Source organism: Schistocerca gregaria, chromosome 1 (assembly GCF_023897955.1).
Source record: "Schistocerca gregaria isolate iqSchGreg1 chromosome 1, iqSchGreg1.2, whole genome shotgun sequence".
Classification (NCBI taxonomy): domain Eukaryota; kingdom Metazoa; phylum Arthropoda; class Insecta; order Orthoptera; family Acrididae; genus Schistocerca; species Schistocerca gregaria.
Window position 1 is genome coordinate 104,994,220 of NC_064920.1, and position 20,282 is coordinate 105,014,501.

At 44.9% G+C, this 20,282-nt stretch overlaps 1 protein-coding gene across 2 annotated transcripts in view; it reads right to left on the reverse strand.

Annotated features, from left to right (window-relative positions):
* The window catches only part of LOC126334511 (leucine-rich repeat-containing protein 15), a 143,407-nt gene that overhangs the window by 90,419 nt on the left and 32,706 nt on the right, over positions 1-20,282 (reverse strand). The window contains exon 1 of one of the 2 annotated variants that reach the window (XM_049996868.1): positions 17,906-18,156. The exons of the other annotated variant lie outside the window; for it this stretch is intronic. The gene's annotated coding sequence lies outside the window, so the exon portion shown is untranslated. Of the gene's footprint in view, positions 1-17,905; positions 18,157-20,282 lie in introns of those variants that run through there. 2 annotated transcript variants of the gene reach the window in all.

Consider the following 20,282-nt stretch of genomic DNA (forward strand, 5'->3'; position numbering starts at 1 on the left):
TGTCGCGATACGATAAACCGCAATCGCGATAGGCTACAATCCGACCTTTATCAAAGTCGGAAACGTGATGGTACGCATTTCTCCTCCTTACACGTGGCATCATAATCACGTTTCATCAGGCAACGGCGGTAAACTGCTGTTTGCGTATGAGAAATGGGTTGGAAACTTTCCTCATGTCATCACGTTGTAGGTGTCGCCATCGGCGCCAACCTTGCGTGAATGCTCTGAAATGCTAATCATTTGCATATCACAGGATCTTCTCGCTGTCGGTTAATTTTCGCGCCTGTAGCACGCCATTTTCGTGGTGTAGCAATTTTAACGGTCAGTAGCGTACAATGCTGCTGATGTAAAATATCGCTCGATTTGTCTCGCGAGGCGAACTTCACACTACTGCAACGTCAATATTAAAAATCGTAGCGTACCGCGCCCGCAGGCGTGTTGCGACTGGGCAGAAGACGCAGGCCTCTACATCCAACAAGGTCAGCTTTGTGCAACGCTGGAGCTTGCCTCGCTGCCCCCCTCCACAAATACCCCACCACTCTCCCCCCCCCCCCTTCCCCCGTCCTCGGACCACCCACCCATGCTACAAGCCGCAGTCGGATTCGTGAAGGGAAATCTTTCCGAGTATGGTTGGGCACCTCTGCAGAAAGATTGTGACAACTGCTACTGACGCCACACCTAATCGATCTTCACAGCGGCCTCGGAATTGAAAGCCATTTGCCACAGACTCATTTCAGAATCATTCAATATGTTCTGCTGGTCGAAGGCGCATCAATAACTGATTAAAAAAATAAACATAATAAAAAACACTGGACAAGTGCGAGTAGGTCTCTCCTTCTGAAGGTTCCGTACAAACTTAATGAAGCATATAGATATTTCATCAGGTTTTGATGAGACAGTTCGCGGTATCAAAGTATGACATTCATGATCATATCTTTTGATTGTACTGACTTAGAAGCTTAAATTTTTTGACCGTGAAGGGTCAGCAGAGCTAAATTTCACTTTTATGTGTCTACCTGTTCCTGAGAAAAGAAGCCCCTTAACAGGCAAAGTGGTCCCATAAAGGTTCCGTTTTTACCTATTGAGATACGGAGCCCTAAAAAAAGATAAGGCATGTGCTACGTGAAGGAAATGAACTTCAAGGTAATGGTATAGAAGGAGAAGATAGACAGGAGCTATCATACTGAAAGAAGACTCTGACGGAGCACTGAAAGCCCTAAGTGGAAACAATAAATGTCCCCGGAGAAGACGATGTCACATCATAATTATTAAGGTATTTCGGAGAGCCAGCGAAGACAAAACTTTATGACTGTCCCTGTCTCGATGAATTTGCTGCGGTACCACACACAGGTAGCAGACGTTATTTCTAAAAAACAAAAAAAACCGTGAGTGGCTAGTTTTAAATGCACACAACTCACTTATCTAGTCACCAGATGCTTCTGTCCAGTGGCGGGTACTTATGTTGGGCCACCCGCGCCGCCCTCGCCAGTCGTTTCTTTCTTTCGTCAATCGACTCGACTGAATCGAGTAGTTGTACTTTCCTATGTAGCACGCGCCTCCGCGTCACGGTATTTCAGACGTTTCTTTCTGGGAGATAGGTAGCTAACACATATCTACGAGAAAAGTCGCGGCTATTCTAGTGATCTCGATACGTTATTCTGTCTGGCATTTGTTCGAGAACAGTAGCGAATAGTCTACAGTTTTCTTGTACAGAGAACCTTCGACGTGTAACGTTATAAACACAGACTACACGTCGAGTAGGAAGCTAGTTTACACTCAGAAGCATACATGTTAAGACTGAAGAATGAATAAGTAAAAATTCCTAGTAGTTGCAAGTGCAAATGTGAAGGTTAGTCAAGAGTTAGAGTGATCAGTTAAATGAGCAGTATTAATAATAGTTAATCATAATAATTTCTCAGTAAAAATTTACTAATAATGTAACAATAGTTTCCCACACCAAGGTATGCGAAACTGTTGATGCGTATATCTCCGGTAACAGTGACTTCGAGGAGATTCCTAAAAATTCATTGTTACTATATAGGCCCTCCATCGGATGCACTAGAAAGGAACGAAATCGACAAAAGTTCCACACACATAAATTTCCGGATGGCGTCATCATTGGAAACTCACCCTTATACGTTGTAAGGTACATATTGGCTTGTCGCTGTCACAGTAGGAATTTGTTCACACTCCATAAAAGCCTGGAAGCGAACATTCTGGCAGCGAATGTTCTCGAAACAACCGAGCCACATATATAAGGGAAGCACAGTCGCTGCCAGCTAGTCAGTTTGAAAGCTACAATCGTCGCGATAACTTGGAAGTGATAAAAAGTGAACAACTGCGATTATTGGCTATTACGACGGACGTCAGTCAGTGTTGTGCTTAGTGATAGAAATAGCGGAGTGCGACCGTGTGTGTTTTACGGCTGAGTGTATTAGTGTTGCATTCGTATATGTATATCAGTTTAAATAAAACTTTCTTGAACTTTGCATGTAACTTTATTTTCTATTACGATGAAAGTAAAGGTAGCTCAAGATATCTCTAGCGCCCCGCCCCCGCCCCCCCCCCCCCTCGAGGTTTTTCTGTATCCGCCACTGCTTCTAGCCATACGTACACCCAGTGTTGATGACTTTAAACATTTCAATTATACGTGGTTATTCTCACATGTGCCCAAGAACTCCACTGGTTCGCACGAGACTGCCACCTCATTATGTTCAAGAAATCCAACAAGCAGCGAAAATTAAAGTATTTTCCTTTCTGTATCAGCAGTGTTCAATATTTGGTGTTGACTACTTTTCGAGCCGCCCGCTGTGGCCGAGCGGTTCTTGGCGCTTCAGTCCGGAACCGCGCTGCTGCCACGGTTGCAGGTTCGAATCCTGTCTCGGGCATGGATTGTGTTTTCAACTTAGGTTAATTAGGTTTAAGTAGTTCTAAGTCTATGGGACTGATGACCTCAGATGTTAAGTCTCATACTGCTTAGAGCCATTTGAACCATTTTGAACCGCTACTTTTCGCATGTAAAAGAATTTTTATGGAAGACTTTTTAAGGCCACAATTATCTTATTTTGGTCAAACTATCATTTCCAGGCAGGTGTTCCTTCTTGGAAAATTTGCGTATGGTGACCCGCATATTGTACTAAGTGAAGTCGTATTGTCTTTGAGACATCTATGAGGGCTCACGGCAAGGTTACTTTGCATTCTCATATGTGGTCACCTACTGGTCCTTAACGTCAAGTTACCCTGTTTCCCTAATCAGCAGGAAGTTCTCAGTTATCCTGCGTTTCTACACATTTGTGTACGACCAAATCGAAACTACGCCGCTATAATGGCAGTACATTTACAGTTTGATCCCAAAACTGTCGGTTTTAATCACACGGGGACCCCGATAAAAATATGGAAACACCGCGAAAATGCATACTTTAACATAAACGCAGATGCTAGCCAAGTCTTCAGATTCCACTGTCGTATTTGACCAAGAACAGCATCTGTCCAAGATCCTCACTGCGTTGCAAGTGCCTGCTGACGGTGGTCGTAACTATGTTCTATGTAGTTGTGAGCATTACTTTAGAACCAAGTGAACTGGAAAGTGGGAAAATTGATTGCGCTCATACTGTGACTGCTTTCGTAAACGAGGAAGACAAAATGCTTGGTGTTTCAAAGAGGCACCGTAGTGAAGATTTATACCACATGCAGGGAAAGTCTAAATATCATCCGCTAAGCCACAACGCGGACCAAAGTGTGTGTTGAGTGACCATGACGGACGGTCATTTAACAGAATTGTGACTAAAAATGAAGAGGGTGAGAGCTACAAATGTCATTGGAGAAGTAAATGTCGCACTCGCGAACCCTATGAACATCTAAACAACACAAAGGGAGCTTCATAAGGACGAAAACACAGGTCGAGCTGGACTTCCAAAACAACTCGTTAGTGATGCAAATGCTGGTAAAAGAAAAAGGCTGTACTGCAGCCATAAAACCTGAACTATGGAGCAATGAAAGAAAGTAATTTGTTCGGTTGAGTCTTGCTGCATAGTGTTTCCAACTTTTGGGCGAATTTACTCACTAAGAGTGAGACGTGGCGGGGATTCGGTGATGATTTTGGCAGCCATATCGCGGTATTCCTTGGCCGTCATGGCTACTCTCCAAGGTCCCATTACTGCTAATGATTATTTGACCATTTTGGCTTATCAGGTCCATTCCGCTGCATAGTATTTGTTCCCCAATGGCGATGGGTCTTTTCCAAGACGACAGTGCCTCCGTTCATCAAGCTCGCATCGTCTAGGATTGGTTTTGCAAGAACCACAGTCAACAGATCTCAGTATGATCGAGTTTTTGTGGTCTACTTTAAAGACAACCTCCATCATCTTTTCTTGAACTTGCCACTATTTTGCAGAAAGGATGGTATACGATCCCCTTGAAAACCGTACAGAACTTGTGGTTCATCCATTCCGCGCGATAACAACAGTGAAGTCACTGAAGATAATGCCACAAACGCAGAGTTTTTAAAAATGGTTTTCAGAAACTCCGTCACCAAAGACGACGAAGTAAATATTCTTGAATTACAATCAATGACAACTACCAAGATGAGAAACGTAGGAGTAGATATCCTCGGCATATCAAAGCAGCTTAAATGACTTAATAAAGGCCATGCCTCCGGTCCAGATTGTATACCAGTCAGGTTCCTTTCAGAGTATGCTGATACAATAGCTCCATATTTAGCAATTATATACAACCGCTCGCTCACAGAAAGATCCGTACCTAAGGACTGGAAAATTGCTCTAGTCACACTAATATCCAAAAAGGGAAATAGGATTAGTCCGCTGAATTACAGGCCCAAACCACTAACGTCGATTTGCAGTAAGGATTTGGAACATATACTGCGTTCGAACATTGCGAATTCCCTCGAAGAAAACGATTTATTGACACATAGCACTGATTCAGAAAATATCGTTCTTGTGAAACACAACTAGCTCTTTATACTCACGAAGTAATAAGTGCTATCGACAGGGGATGTCAAATTGATTCCATATTTTTTGATTTCCAGAAGGCTTTCGACACCGTTCCTCACAAGCGTCTTCTAATCAAACTGCGTGCCTACAGGATATCGCCTCAGTTGTGCGACTGGATTCCTAATTTCCTGTCAAAATGGTCACAGTTCGTAGTAATAGACGGGAAGTCACCGAGTAAAGCAGAAGTAATACGCCGCGTTGCGCAAGGAAGTGTTACAGGCCCTCTATTGTTCCCGATCTGTATTAACGACACAGGAGACAATGTGAGTAGCCCTCTAAGATTGTTTGCAGACGATGCTGTCATTTACCGTCTTGTAAAGTCATCAGATGACCGAAAGGAATTGCAAAATGATTTCGATACCTCTATGGTGCGAAAAGTGGGAACTGACCGTGAATAAAGAAAAGTGTGAAGTTATTTACATGAGTAGTAAAAGAAATCTGCTAAATTTCTATTGTGCGATAAGTCACACAAATCTGAAGGCTGTAAATTCAATTAAATACTTAGGGGTTACAATTACAAATAACCTGAATTAGGGCAGCCACATAATGTTGCGGGTAGAGCAAACCAAAGACTGCGATTCACTGGCAGAACACTTAGAAGGTGCAACAGGTCTACTAAAGAGACTGCTTACACCACGCTTGTTCGCCCAATTCTGGAGTGCTGTTCTGCGGTGTGGGATCCGCATCAGGTGGGACTGACGGGTGACATCGAAAAAGTTCAAAGAAGGGCATCTCGTTTTATATTATCGCGAAATAGGGGAGACAGTGCCACAGCCATGATACGTGTATTGAAGTGGCAACCATAAAAACAAAGGCGTTCTTCGTTGCGACGGGATTTTCTCACGAAATTTCAATCGCCAGTTTTCTTCTCCCATTGCGAAAACATTCTGTCGGCACCCACTTACACAGGGAGAAATGATCATCACGATAAAATAATAGAAACAGGGCTCGTTTATCCGGCGCGCCGTTCGAGAGTGGAACGGTAGAGAGACAGCTAGACGGTAGTTCACTGAACCCTCTGCCAGACACTTTATTGTGAATAGCAGAGTAATCACGTAGACGTAGATGTAGACCAGTAAAAGTTGTTTTGAATGCAAACGGTTTTCGTACACAGTCTTAGACTTGATAATATGTTGTGTTTGTGGTGTTTGTATATTTTTATCCGCTCCCTGTGGTCTGTTTGAATTTCCCGTATACTGACATGAATCAAATTTGTTTCATACGGATACTGGTAAATACTAGAAACGGAAAAAGATAATACTGAGAGGAAACGTTACTTCCATGTACTTGATCATTTGAAGAAATAACCAGTAGTCAATTTGCCTTATTTCAGAATCTGCTCTTTTCTCTGCCTGTTAAACCGTGTGACAGGAAGAAAGTACAATGGACTGATGGTGGTACGCCAGTGAGGACAACGCAGTCGCATTCTGACGTCGGTGAGTATGGCCGTACGCATCCTGGCGCCTTGCCACAAGGCGCACAGTGAATTTAAATGCCGGCGCCAGCCTTGCGGTGCGTGCGGGATAACCGATTACGCAGGTGTTTCGCTAATGGTAACCCAAGACGGAGTTGTTCCCAGGTAGACACCTCGCGTAACGTTAGAAGGCCGGCTCGTGTGACACACCCACACACATACGCACGCACACACATACGCCACTGGTCAGAGCACAGACTTCATGGCATTTTCAAGTAGGCCGCTACAGCACACGGCGTTACTCGGTGCAATGTGGAAACTTTCCTGTCCTATTTGACCCCGGCTGCAATGCCGACACTTGTTGCTAAAATAAATCCACAATGACCCCTCCTCTCAGCAGACTTACGACTCACTGTGTTGTTCAGTCGCTAGTTCTTGTGACAGTTTCATATACAGTCTTTTGATCATTACCCCCAATGAAGGCTGAGTTTGGTATTCATAGTCTTCAGTTGCTTCTTCATGTCAGCCTTTTGAGTAGCTGGTGAAATACCAAATCAAGTAGCTTCATTCCCTCTTTGTCGGAAGTTGTTTCCCTCGAACTATAGGGTTACAGTTCCAACCTTTTTCTGGACTTTATGTGTGAAGCATGGTTTCAGACACACGGTGGCTAGCCTGCACGTTTCTTTGAGTGCTGCCTCAGCTTGCTTAGCGTGGCGAATTTCTACCACACCAGAGGAACGCATTCGTCAGCGGAGTATCGAACTGCCAATGTGGTTTAACAAAAAAAATGGTTCAAATGGCTCTAAACACTATGTGACTTAACATTAACTGAGACTATAGAAAGCCTATCCAAGGACACAGAAAAATAATAAACGTTGACAATAATAAAACAGCCAATAAGGGACTTGGAAATGGCTGTATCTTGTCACCAACTTTATATAATGTGTAAGACAAATGATTTTATTTACAGCTGGAGACAGGAAGATTACTAGAGAAATACGTGTTAATTTCATCGTGCGTGCAGATGATGTAACAATTTTGGAGAAAGTAAAGATGAGCTACAAAAAGCAGTGTACAAACGACATCTGTTAGAAAAAGAGAATATAACCTTCTCAATAAAGAAAAGTAAAATCCTGGAAAAACCATACCCGCTCAAAAATAATTACAGATAATTCTCCACATGAGCAGGACTCCAGCTTTAATTTTCTAGGATGCGATATCAGCTATGATATGGACAAGGTTAATATCAATTAATATGCGGTTTGACAAACAAAACATTCCAAAACAAAATACGGAAAGAAACAAAATTAAAATTTTCTTAACCCATGGGTACATCTGTATTGCTATCCGAGTGAACTACAAGCAGCAGAAATGACATTTTTCATGAGAGTTAGAGATGCTGCCAAGGATGACCGTAAAGGAAATGATGATATGGAGACTTAAGTAGATATTTATAATAATAATAATGGAAAGATTGAACACAATATACATTATGGTAACATCAGCTACAAAGAATGGGTGCAGAGTTCCAAGTCACGCCATGCTTCACCAGCCGAGAGAGAGAGAGAGAGAGAGAGAGAGAGAGAGAGAGAGAGAGAGAAGGGACGTACCAAGACCCAGTACGAGGGGGCAATGAAGAATGGAGGCGGTACAGGCACAAGTGTCTAGACTTTGAACTGCAAAGGAATAAGCAGAACACCGATATTCGATAACACTGAATAATTCTTTAGAGTTTCTGTTCCCGTAATCAGTTACAGTTCGAACATTCCGCGGCGGTGAGGTACTAAGGACTTGCACTACTACGCATACTCAGAGCTTGTCAGTCTCGGTGACTTGCCAAGCGGAAAAGAAATAACAAGCAGTCCCAACAGAACTGGTTGAAGAATTATTATCACCGGGATTTAGACAACCTTTGCGAAGGATCTGGTCTAGAGTACTGCCCTCCATACCATTTTCCACCTGTGAATAGTTTTACGTACTGGGTGAGTAGAGAAATTTTGTCAGGAACCCGTTCTTCAGGTGGACATCTTGGTGCATCTCGAGGAGCAATAGTTATTGTCTTCGCGACATTTTCACCCAGACCATGATTTCTCAGAGGTATGTGAGTAAAGTAGCTTTATTTTGCAGAGAACTGCAATAACATCTCGTAACACTATAATATACGAGGGACAGTCAACAAATAAGTCACAAATTGGCAAAGACACGTAAGAGCAGCGTCTAGCAGCCTGAAATTTATTTTTCTTTTGAGAACACTTCCCTTGTAAACTTAAACACTTAATCTCACCGTTCGACAAGAAGTTAAAGGCCTGCAGCATAGAACTCTCCTGACAGCGTTCGCATCTAACGAGGGACCTCCCGGGATATACACTTCTGGCCATTAAATTGCAACACCACGAAGATGACGTGCTACAGACGTGAAATTTAACCGACAGGAAGAAGATACTGTGAAATGCAAATTATTAGCTTTTCAGAGCATTCATACAAGGTTGGCGCCGGTGGCAACACCTACAACGTGCTGACATGAGGAAAGTTTCCAACCGATTTCTCATACACAAACAGCAGTTGACCGGCGTTGCCTGGTGAAACGTTGTTGTGATACCTCGTGTGAGGAGGAGAAATGCTTACCATCACGTTTCCGACTTTGAAAAAAGTCGGATTGTAGCCTATCGCGATTGCGGTTTATCGTATTGCGACATTGCTGCTCGCGTTGGTCGAGATCCACTGACTGTTAGCAGTATATGGAATCGGTGGGTTCAGGAGGGTAATACAGAACGCCCTGCTGGATCCTAACGGCCTCGTATAACTAGTAATCGAGATGACAGGCATCTTATTCGCATGGCTTAACGGATCGTGTAACCACGTCTCGATCCCTGAGTCAACAGATGGGGACGTTTGCAAGACAACAAACATCTGCACGAACAGTTCGACATCGGTTACAGCAGCATGGAGTATCAGCTCGGAGACCATGGCTGCCGTTACCCTTGACGCTGCATCACAGACAGGAGCGCCTGCTATGGTGTACTCAACGACGAATCTGGCTGCACAAATGGCAAAACGTCATTTTTTCGGATGAATCCAGGTTTTGTTACAGCATCATGATTGTCAGATACGTGTTAGGCGACATTGCGGTGAACGCACATTGGGAGAGAGTATTCGTCACCGCCATACTGGCGTATCACCCGGCGTGATGGTATGTTGTGCCATTGGTTACTCGTCTCGGTCACCTCTTGTTCGCACTAACGGCACTTTGAACAGTGGCCGTTACATTTCAGATGTGTTACGACCTGTGGCTCTACCCTTCATTCGATCCCTGCGTAACCCCACACTTTAGCAGGATAATGCACGACCGCATGTTGCAGGTCCTGTACGGGCCTTTCTGGATACAGAAACTGTACGATTGCTGCCCAGGCCAGCACATTCTCCACAACTCTCACCAACTGAAAACGTCTGTCAATGGTGGCCGGGCAACTGGCTCGTCACAATACGCCAGTCACTACTCTTGATGAACTGTAGTATCGCATTGAAGCTGCCTGGGTAGCCGTACCTGTACACGCCATCCAAGCTGTTTGACTCAATGCTGGGCGTATCAAGGCCGTTATTACGGCCAGAGGTGGTTGTTCTGGGTACTGATTTCTCAGGATCTATCCACTCAAATTGCGTGAAAATGTAATCACATGTCAATTCTAGTATAACATACTCGTGCAATGAATACCTGTTTATCATCTGCATTTCGGCTTGGTGTAGCAATTTTAATGGACAGTAGTGTAACAAGGTTATTTGGTTCCTTACATTGCTGCAACCCACAAGACCGACGTGTTCTAGGGGTAGCGCAATATCCGTAATCGCGGTGAACTGTTACTACAGGTAGAAAATTCCCACCTGTCTGGGTATATAAATTGAGTAATTTGTATGTAGTTTTACTTGGTGCGTCCTATAGGACTTTGGCCACTGCTGGTCTGCGCTATGCAGTTCTTTTTTTCCCCATTGCTCGGCCGCGATTACATTTCGAGTGGTTTTCTCAGAAGCCGGAAACAATGGAAGTGGAACGGCGCCATACGGCCGCAGACGGCACGTGTCCACGCGACGGTCACGAAGCGATCACAATGCACTGGCCGGCGGCGCTGAACGGGTCGCCTGTGACTCACAATGCGCCATTGTGGGGCCTATCAGCAGACAGCAGCGCGATTGCAAATATAGGCTGCCTCGTCTGCTGTTACATCCCTCCGTTTTTGTGAACTCGCGCGACCACTTAATGACGATGACATCGCTGCACACAAGCCAGCCTAAGTTCTCATCAAGACACTGCACAACTTTACATTCGAATTTATGAGACAAGCAACCCCTATTTGGTACGCATTTGACTCTAAAATATTGAGAGAATAGAAGCTTACGAAATGTGCTGCTGCAGAATAATGTTGAAGATTAGATGAATCGATCACGTAACTAATGAGAAAGTACTGAATAGAATTGCGGAGGCAAGATATTTGTGCCACAACTTGAGCAAAAGAAGGGATCGGTTGATAGGACACATTCTGAGACATCAAGGGACCACCAATTTAGTATTTGAGGGAAGAGCTGCGGTAAAAATGTTAGAGGGAGACCAGGAGATGAACACAATAAGTAGATTCAGAAAGATGTAGGTTGCAATAGTTATTCGGGTACGAAGAGACTTGCACAGGATAGAGTAGCATGGATGGCTGCGTCGATCCAGTCTTAGGACTGAATACAACAACACTATATTTCCTCTGTCAATTTTGCCTCAAAAGGGTACCAGACTGCAGAGGAATACCCAAGTATCAGCCCCGAAGATTCTTCTAATGAAGATCAGACTGGCGGCATCTGATTTTCGTGAGATTAGTTTTGTGGGCGTACCATTTTAAGCTGTTCCTTGCGCATACTCCCAAATATTTAACGGATGTTGACTTTCCAGTCATTGGTCGGGTCTTTCAGCCCGCTAATAGGCAATACGTTGGATCTGTTTATATACACTCCTGGAAATTGAAATAAGAACACCGTGAATTCATTGTCCCAGGAAGGGGAAACTTTATTGACACATTCCTGGGGTCAGACACATCACATGATCACACTGACAGAACCACAGGCACATAGACACAGGCAACAGAGCATGCACAATGTCGGCACTAGTACAGTGTATATCCACCTTTCGCAGCAATGCAGATTGCTATTCTCCCATGCAGAAGATCGTAGAGATGCTGGATGTAGTCCTGTGGAACGGCTTGCCATGCCATTTCCACCTGGCGCCTCAGTTGGACCAGCGTTCGTGCTGGACGTGCAGACCGCGTGAGACGACGCTTCATCCAGTCCCAAACATGCTCAATGGGGGACAGATCCGGAGATCTTGCTGGCCAGGGTAGTTGACGTACGCCTTCTAGAGCACGTTGGGTGGCACGGGATACATGCGGACGTGCACTGTCCTGTTGGAACAGCAAGTTCCCTTGCCGGTCTAGGAATGGTAGAACGATGGGTTCGCTGACGGTTTGGATGTACCGTGCACTATTCAGTGTCCCCTCGACGATCACCAGAGGTGTACGGCCAGTGTAGGAGATCGCTCCCCACACCATGATGCCGGGTGTTGGCCCTGTGTGCCTCGGTCGTATGCAGTTCTGGTTGTGGCGCTCACCTGCACGGCGCCAAACACGCATACGACCATCATTGGCACCAAGGCAGAAGCGACTCTCATCGCTGAAGACGACACGTCTCCATTCGTCCCTCCATTCACGCCTGTCGCGACACCACTGGAGGCGGGCTGCACGATGTTGGGGCGTGAGCGGAAGACGGCCTAACGGTGTGCGGGACCGTAGCCCAGCTTCATGGAGACGGTTGCGAATGGTCCTCGCCGATACCCCAGGAGCAACAGTGTCCCTAATTTGCTGTGAAGTGGCGGTGCGGTCCCCTACGGCACTGAGTAGGATCCTACGGTCTTGGCGTGCATCCGTGCGTCGCTGCGGTCCGGTCCCAGGTCGACGGGCACGTGCACCTTCCGCCGACCACTGGCGACCACATCGATGTACTGTGGAGATCTCACGTCCCACGTGTTGAGCAATTCGGCGGTACGTCCACCCGGCCTCCCGCATGCCCACTATACGCCCTCGCTCAAAGTCCGTCAACTGCACATACGGTTCACGTCCACGCTGTCGCGGCATGCTACCAGTGTTAAAGACTGCGATGGAGCTCCGTATGCCACGGCAAACTGGCTGACACTGACGGCGGCGGTGCACAAATGCTGCGCAGCTAGCGCCATTCGACGGCCAACACCGCGGTTCCTGGTGTGTCCGCTGTGCCGTGCGTGTGATCATTGCTTGTACAGCCCTCTCGCAGTATCCGGAGCAAGTATGGTGGGTCTGACACACCGGTGTCAATGAGTTCTTTTTTCCATTTCCAGGAGTGTAGAACGCCAGCCAAATATATAATGGTTGTTCCTGTTTCCAGTGATTCTTCGGAATTCATGTAATCAAATAATATTTGTGTGCATTGTGTTACATTTGTCGAGGGTCAACTGCCAATCCTAGCACGAAGCGTCGATCTGTGCAGGTCTTCGTACATTTCGCTCCAGTTTTCTTGCGTCGTGACTTCTCTGTATAAGAACGTATCATCCAAAGAACCTCATGGAGGTTACGGCCTTATCTATTAGGTCATCTATATACGAGATCTGCTCAAAAAATTCCGGAACTTTGTCCACAAAATTTTTCTACGCTTACCTTCTACTGATTGTGCGTGGTCTCCGTCGAAATACTGAAATACTCTACTCCACAGTTGATACACCGCTCCCAACGCTATTTTCACTTCCGGAAGCAGTCTTGGTACGCCTCTAGCTGGATCGTGCGAAGCGATCTTTTAGCTTGCCTATCGTTGCAAATGTTCGTCCTTTCAAATGAGTTTTGCACTTTGTAATTTTTTAAAAAAAAGGCCGAGGGGGCCAGGTCTGGAGAGTACTGAGGATGAGGCAGCACAGTGACGTCATTTTCGTGCAAAAATTACGCACCAACAGGGATGAATGTGCGGGTGCGTTATCGTGTACAAGAGCCATGAATTGTCTCGCCACATTTCACGGTGTTTGCTTCTCACGTTTTCTTGCAGGAGTCGCAACACATCATGTTACAATCTTCTGCAAATCTCGCAGACAATGTTTTCGACCAGTGCGCACAATTTCGTTGACGTTCCTGGCACGAGCGTCATCGGTAGACGTCAAAAGGCGTCCTGAACGAGGATCATCTTTAACATCCGTCTGGCCATTTTTAAACTGTGTGAACCATCTGTAACACCGAGTACGGCTTACGCACTCAATCATCGTAGGCTTCCTGATCTTTTGGTGCCTCTGTGTGAAGATTCACTCGAATTTCACACAAAGTTTAATGGAGACGCGTTGCTCCTCTAACTCTGCCATCTCGAAATTTGCAAACTGTGGGACACAACTTTCTACTCAGTACAGCACTGAACATAACTGACAGACATACAACAATGAAACATCCGGAAATTACACATTAAACACTGGCGTGTGCAGGGATGCCAACCGCATTTCGCTCCGACCCACTATTGGCGCAAAAATTACGAATGTTCCGAAATCTTTTGAACAAACCTCGTATGTCAGGAACAGGGGTAGTCTTATAGTACCCCCTCGGTGTTCCTCCAAAGCTACTTTTACTCCTGAAGCTCTCTCTTCGTTCTATTTGTGAGGGAAACTTCCATCCATTCACAAAGCTTGTGTGATATTCCGTATGCACGTATTTTGATCACCGAACGAAAGTGCTAATCTGTGTCGAACGCCTTTCGGGAATCAAGGAATACTGCAACAATTTGGGCATAAATATTTGCTTCCTTCTGTCTCTCGCAGACGAACATGGCGAGCCAGGTTACACACGCTCGTTGTTTGCGCAGTCCATCTTGATTCCTACAGAGGAGATTTTCAGTCTCAAGCTATTTCGCTAAACACCAACATAAAAAATTGTTCCAAAATTTTTGAACACCTACACCTATATGACTCTCTTGCGATTCTCTAACGCTCCACACTAACAGCGCGTAGGAAAAACGAACATCTAAATCTTTCTGCGCGAGCTCCAGTTTCGCTATTTTATTACGATGATCATTTTCCTCAACGTAGCTTGGCGACAGTAACATATTTTCGCTTTCGGAGGAGAAAGCTGGTTATTGAAATTTCATTAACAGATCTAGCTGCAGTTATTATTCCCCTCCCCCCCCCCCCCCAACTCCCGTATAATGTCCGTGACACTCTCTCCCTATTTCACCACAGTAAAAAACGAGCTGCTCTTATTTGGACTTTTTTGTTGTCGTCCGTCAGTCCTACGTGGTAAGGATCCTATACCGCACAGCAGTACCCTGGCAGAGGACGGCAAAGCTTGGTGTAAGCAGTCTCTTTAGTAGACCTGTTGCATCTTCTAACTATTCCGCCAATAAAACGCAGTCTTTGGTTTTCCTCCTTCACAACATTACCTATGTGATCGTTCCAATTTAAGCTGTTCGTAACTATAATTCCTAGGTATTTAGTTTAATCAAAAAATGGTTCAAATAGCTCTAGGCGCTATGGGACTTAACATCTGAGGTCACCAGTACCCTAGACTTAGAACTACTTAATCCTAACTAACCTAAAGACATCACACACATCCATGCCCGAGGCAGGATTCGAACCTGCGACCGTAGCAGCAGCGCGGTTCCGGACTGAAGCGCCTAAAAACGTTCGGTCAAAGCGGCCGGCTTTAGTTTAATCGAGAGCCTTTAAATGTTTTTGATTTATCATGTGACCGAAATTTAAAGGATTTCATAATAATGTGGAAGAGCTCTTGCTTTTCATTATTCAGACACAATTGCCACTTTTCAAACCATGCGGATATGGCGTCTACGTCAATTTGCAATTGTATTTGCTCTTCTGATGACTGGACAAGACGGTAAATGACAGGAGATCATCCGCCAACAGTCTAAGAAACCTGCTCAGATTGTCACCTAAATCGTGTAAATATATGACGAACAGGAGAGGGCGTATAACACTTCCTTGGGGAACGTCCGTTTCACTCGATGATTTTCCGTCGACTGCTACGAACTCTGAGGAAGTCACGAATACAGTCTCACGGTTGAAGCGATACGAGTGTTGCATAGGCACGCAACTTAATCAGATGTCTCTTGTGAGGAACGGCCTTTTGGAAATGTAGACATGCGGAATCAATTTGAGATGTGGATCGCACTCATTGTGTTGTTGTGGTCTTCAGTCCTAAAACTGGTTTTATGCAGCTCTCCATGCTACTCTATTCTGTGCACACCTCTTTATCTCCGAATAACTGCTGCAACTTACGACTTTCCGAATCTGCTTACTGTATCCATCTCTTGGTCTCCCTGTACGACTTTTATTCCCCCCTCCCCCTTCCAATTCTCTCCAGTACCAAACTGGTGACCCCTTGATGTCTCAGGACGTGTCCCGTCGATCGCTTCTTTTAATCAGGTTGTGCCATAAATTTCTTTTCTCCCCAATTCTATTTAGTACCTCTTCATTAGTTACGTGATCTACCCATCTAATCTTCAGCGTTCTTCTGAAGCACTACATTTCAAAAGCTTCTGTTCTCTATTGTCTAAACTGCTTATCGTCAATGTTTCACTTCCATAACTGGCTACACGCCGTATAAATACTTCCACAAAACTCTAACAATTTAAATCTATATTCGATGTTAACTAGTTACCTTTCTTCAGAAATACTTTTCTTGCTACAGCTAGTTTACATATTACATCCTCTCTACTTAGACCACCAGCAGTTATTTTGCTGCCCAGATGACAAAACTCATCTACTACTTTAAGTGTCTAATTTCCTAATCTAATTCCCTCTACACCACCTGATTTAATTCGACATCATTACATTATCCTTGTTTTGCTTCTGTTGATGTTCATCTTGTATCCTCTTTTCGATACAATTGCCATTCCGTTCAACTACTCTTCCAAGTCGTTTGCTATCTCTGACAGAATTACATTGACTTCGGCAAACCACTCAGTTCTGTCTTCTCCATGAACTTTATTTACTTTCTACTCCAAATTCCTCTGTGGTTTCCTGTACTGCTTGCTCTGTGTACAGTTTGAATAACGTCAGGATAGACTACAACCCTATCTCACTCCCTTCTCAACCACTGCCTCCCTTTCATGCCCCTCAACTCTTATAACTGCCCTCTGCTTTCTGTAAAAATGAAAATGGCCTTTCGTTCCATGTATTTCACCTCTGGTATTTTCAGAATTTCAAAGACAGTTTTCTAGTCAACGTTGTCAAAAGCTTTCTCTAAGTCTACAAACGCTATAAACGGATGTTTCTCTTTCCTTAAGGGGGTAGGACGTCAAACGGGCCGACTTGGAGCAGGAGAGGCATCACAGGACATTTTAATTTCTAGTGTCTATAATTTTACAAATAAATTCATAAATCTTTGTCAGCAACACCAGGAAGGATTCAGGATTCACACAGATTGCAGTGGAAGTTCGAAAACATAACGAAATAATTTTTTTTTACGTGCGAAATCTCATCATTTTTTCACTTACTGATGGCTGCATTTGTTGCTATAGGTACACTTTCCTTCATAAGTTAGAGAGATTTTTCGACGAATTTTGCACAGTATACATACCTTACTCACTGGTGTATGAAACTCTACAATTTATTACATTTATGAAAAACAAAACGAATGAACTGTTATATTTTAAACTTCATGTTTAGCAAAAACACAAATTTTATAGTTAATTACCTCAATTTTTACAACAGTTTTTAACAGATTTGGAAAATTCTAGAGTTTCATACACCTTTAAGTATGGTTTGTATGTTGTGCAAAATTCATCGAAGAATCTCTCTTTCTTATGAAGAAAAGTGTACCTATAGCAACAAATACTGCCATTATTAAGTGAAAAAAATGATAAAATTTCACATGTAAAAAAAATCATTTCGTTATTTTTTTGAACTTTCACTACTATTAGTATGAATTCTGAATCCTTCTTGGTCATGCTGACAAAGTTTTAAGAATTTATTTGTAAAAGTATAGACAGTGGAAATTAAAATGTCCTGTGATGCCTCTCCTGCTCCAAGTCGGCCCGTTTGACGTCCTAATCCCCTTAACCTCTCTTCTAAAATAAGTCGAAGGGACAGTATTGCCTTACGTGGTCCTCCATTTCTCCGAAATCCAAACTGCTCTTCCCCGAGATCGGCTTCTACACGTTTTTCCATTCTTCTGCAAAGAATTGTATTAGTATTTTGGAAGCATGACGTATTAAACGGAAAGTTCGGTAATATTTAGACCTGTCAGCGCCCGCTTTCTTTGGAAATAGAATTGTACTCATTACTATGAGCGAATAAAGAGCTAGTTGCGATTCACGAGAACTGTATTTTATGAATCCGTGATGACTATGTGTTAAGAGACCGTTTTCCTCGAGGTAATTCGAGAGCAGTGGCTCGGTTCTCCACAGTACAAAGACACACGGCGTAGTCACGTACCTCTGACAGCGGACGGTAGACCTGCAACTGGCTCGGGCACCCACCGGCAACTGCACTGCATAGAACCGGCTCCCGCCGCCAGGGTGGGGACTCGCGTTGCGGCGGTCAGGGCTGGCAACATGGCGGCGCCAACAGCTGTGTCCGGACGCGTCACCTTGGGGCGCCCCTCCAGCTGCTTTGCAAAACACTCCAGACGCCTCTGCGCAACCGCGCGTCCTCAGCGAGCCTGCTGCTCCGCAACAGGTGTCCGCGAGGGAGCGGAGGGGGAAGCCCCTATATTGATACCGAGGAACCTTCATCTGTTCTGTGTACACATCTGCAATAGGCAGCTCATTTCGGCTGCGAAGGGTGACGCGGGAAGCCGCTTTCCTCGCTCCCCTCAGAAACTCCCTCCTCTACTTCGAGCAGTGGTCTGCTGCATTATTGCATAGTATCAGTGAGTCACATGCCACAGAAGTTCCGGCACAGTAAAGCTCTGTCAACACGATGCCTCTTCCAGCGTCCACTGACGCACGGCAATAAAAGTGCATGGGCAAAAAATTGTGGAGATAACGCATGTACGCATGTGCGTCCTGCTGTCCGCACGTTGCCTCAAGGCGCGAGCAGCCTGCTATGCTTCTCCGTCTTTGATTACGAGCTTGTACTGCATTTATTGGATGAAAACGAGACAGGAAAAGAAAACACAAAAGCAACTGTAGGTAAAGAAGTATCTACATAACAGACGTACGAGAAATACAGAGTGACAATAATATCTTGTTAGCAAATTTCAGAAGGTCGCAGTGACATTTTAGGATTTCTGACTGGGAAAATGGCGGCGCTAAGGCTGGCAGAAACGTTTTTTGTTAGCTGGTAGCCGGCGATTTACACGAATACCAGTTTGAACTATTTATTTCGCATTTCAGTGATTATTCCTGAAACTGAGAAATAATGAAGGGAGATTATCAGTCATTATGTGAATGTTAATTAACTTTCAAGCTGTATTTTATTTTATTAAAAATGTTGCTTATAGAACTGTAATCATGAAGCGTAAAAAAAAACTGTTATTGGTATGCATATTCAAATACAGAAATATGAAAGCAGCCAGAATAGGGCGCTGAGGTCGGCAATGTCTATATAAGACTAAACGTGTCTCGCGCAGTTGTTAGACCGGTTACTGCTACTACAATGGGAGGTTATGAAGATTTAAATGAGTCTGAGCGTGGTGTCATAGTCGGCGCATGAGCGTTAGGACATAGCATCTCCGAGGTAGTGACGAAGTGGGGATTTTTCCCGTGCGACCATTTTTCTTGTGTACCGTGAATATCAGGAATCCGGTAAAACGTCAAATCTCCGACACCGCTGCGGCCGGAAAAAGATCCTGCAAGAACGGGACCAACGACGACTGAAGAGAATCGTTCAGTGTGACAGAAGTGCAACCCGTCCGCAAATCGCTGCAGATGTCGATGCTGGGCCATCAACAAGTGTCAGCGTGCGAACAGTTCAACAAAACACCATCGACATGGGATTTCGGAGCCGAAAGCCCACTCGTGTTATCTTTGATAACTGCACGACACAAAGCTTTACGCCTCGCCTGGGCCCATCAACACCGACATGGACGGTTGATGACTGGAAACATGTTGCCTGGTCGGACGAGTCTCTTTTCAAATAGTATCGAGCAGATGGACGTGTATGGGTAAGGAGACAACCTCATGAACCCAGGAAACCTACATATCAGCATGGGCTGTTTAAGATGGTGGTGACTCTGTGATGGTGTGGGGCGTGTGTAGTAGGAGTGATATGGGACCCCTGATTCGTCTAGATATGACTTTCACCGGTGACACGTACATAAGCATCCTGTCTGATCACCTGCATCCGTTCATGTCCATTGTGCGTTCCGACGGACTTGGGCTATTCCAGCAAGACAGTGCGACACCCCACAGTCCATAATTGCTACAAAGTGGCTCCAGGAACACTTTTGTGAGTTTAAAGACTTCCGCTCGCCATTAAACTTCCCAAACATGAACAATATTGAGCGTATCTGGGATGCCTTGCAACGTGCTGTCCAGAAGAGATCTCCACCCCCACGTACTCTTACGGATTTATGGGCAGCCGTACTTCTGACATTAGTCGAGTCCATGCCGCCTCGTGTTGCGGTACTTCTACTTGCTCCCGGGGGCGCTACCGATATTAGGCAGGCTGTTTCTCTGGCTCTACAGTGGATTATGGTTCAAATGGCTCTGAGCACTATGGGACTTGACTTCTGACGTCATCAGTCCCCTAGAACTACTTAAACCTAACTAACCTAAGGACATCACACACATCCATACCCGAGGCAGGATTCGAACCTGCGACTGTAGCGGTCGCGCGGTTCCAGACTGTAGCGCCTAGAACCGCACGC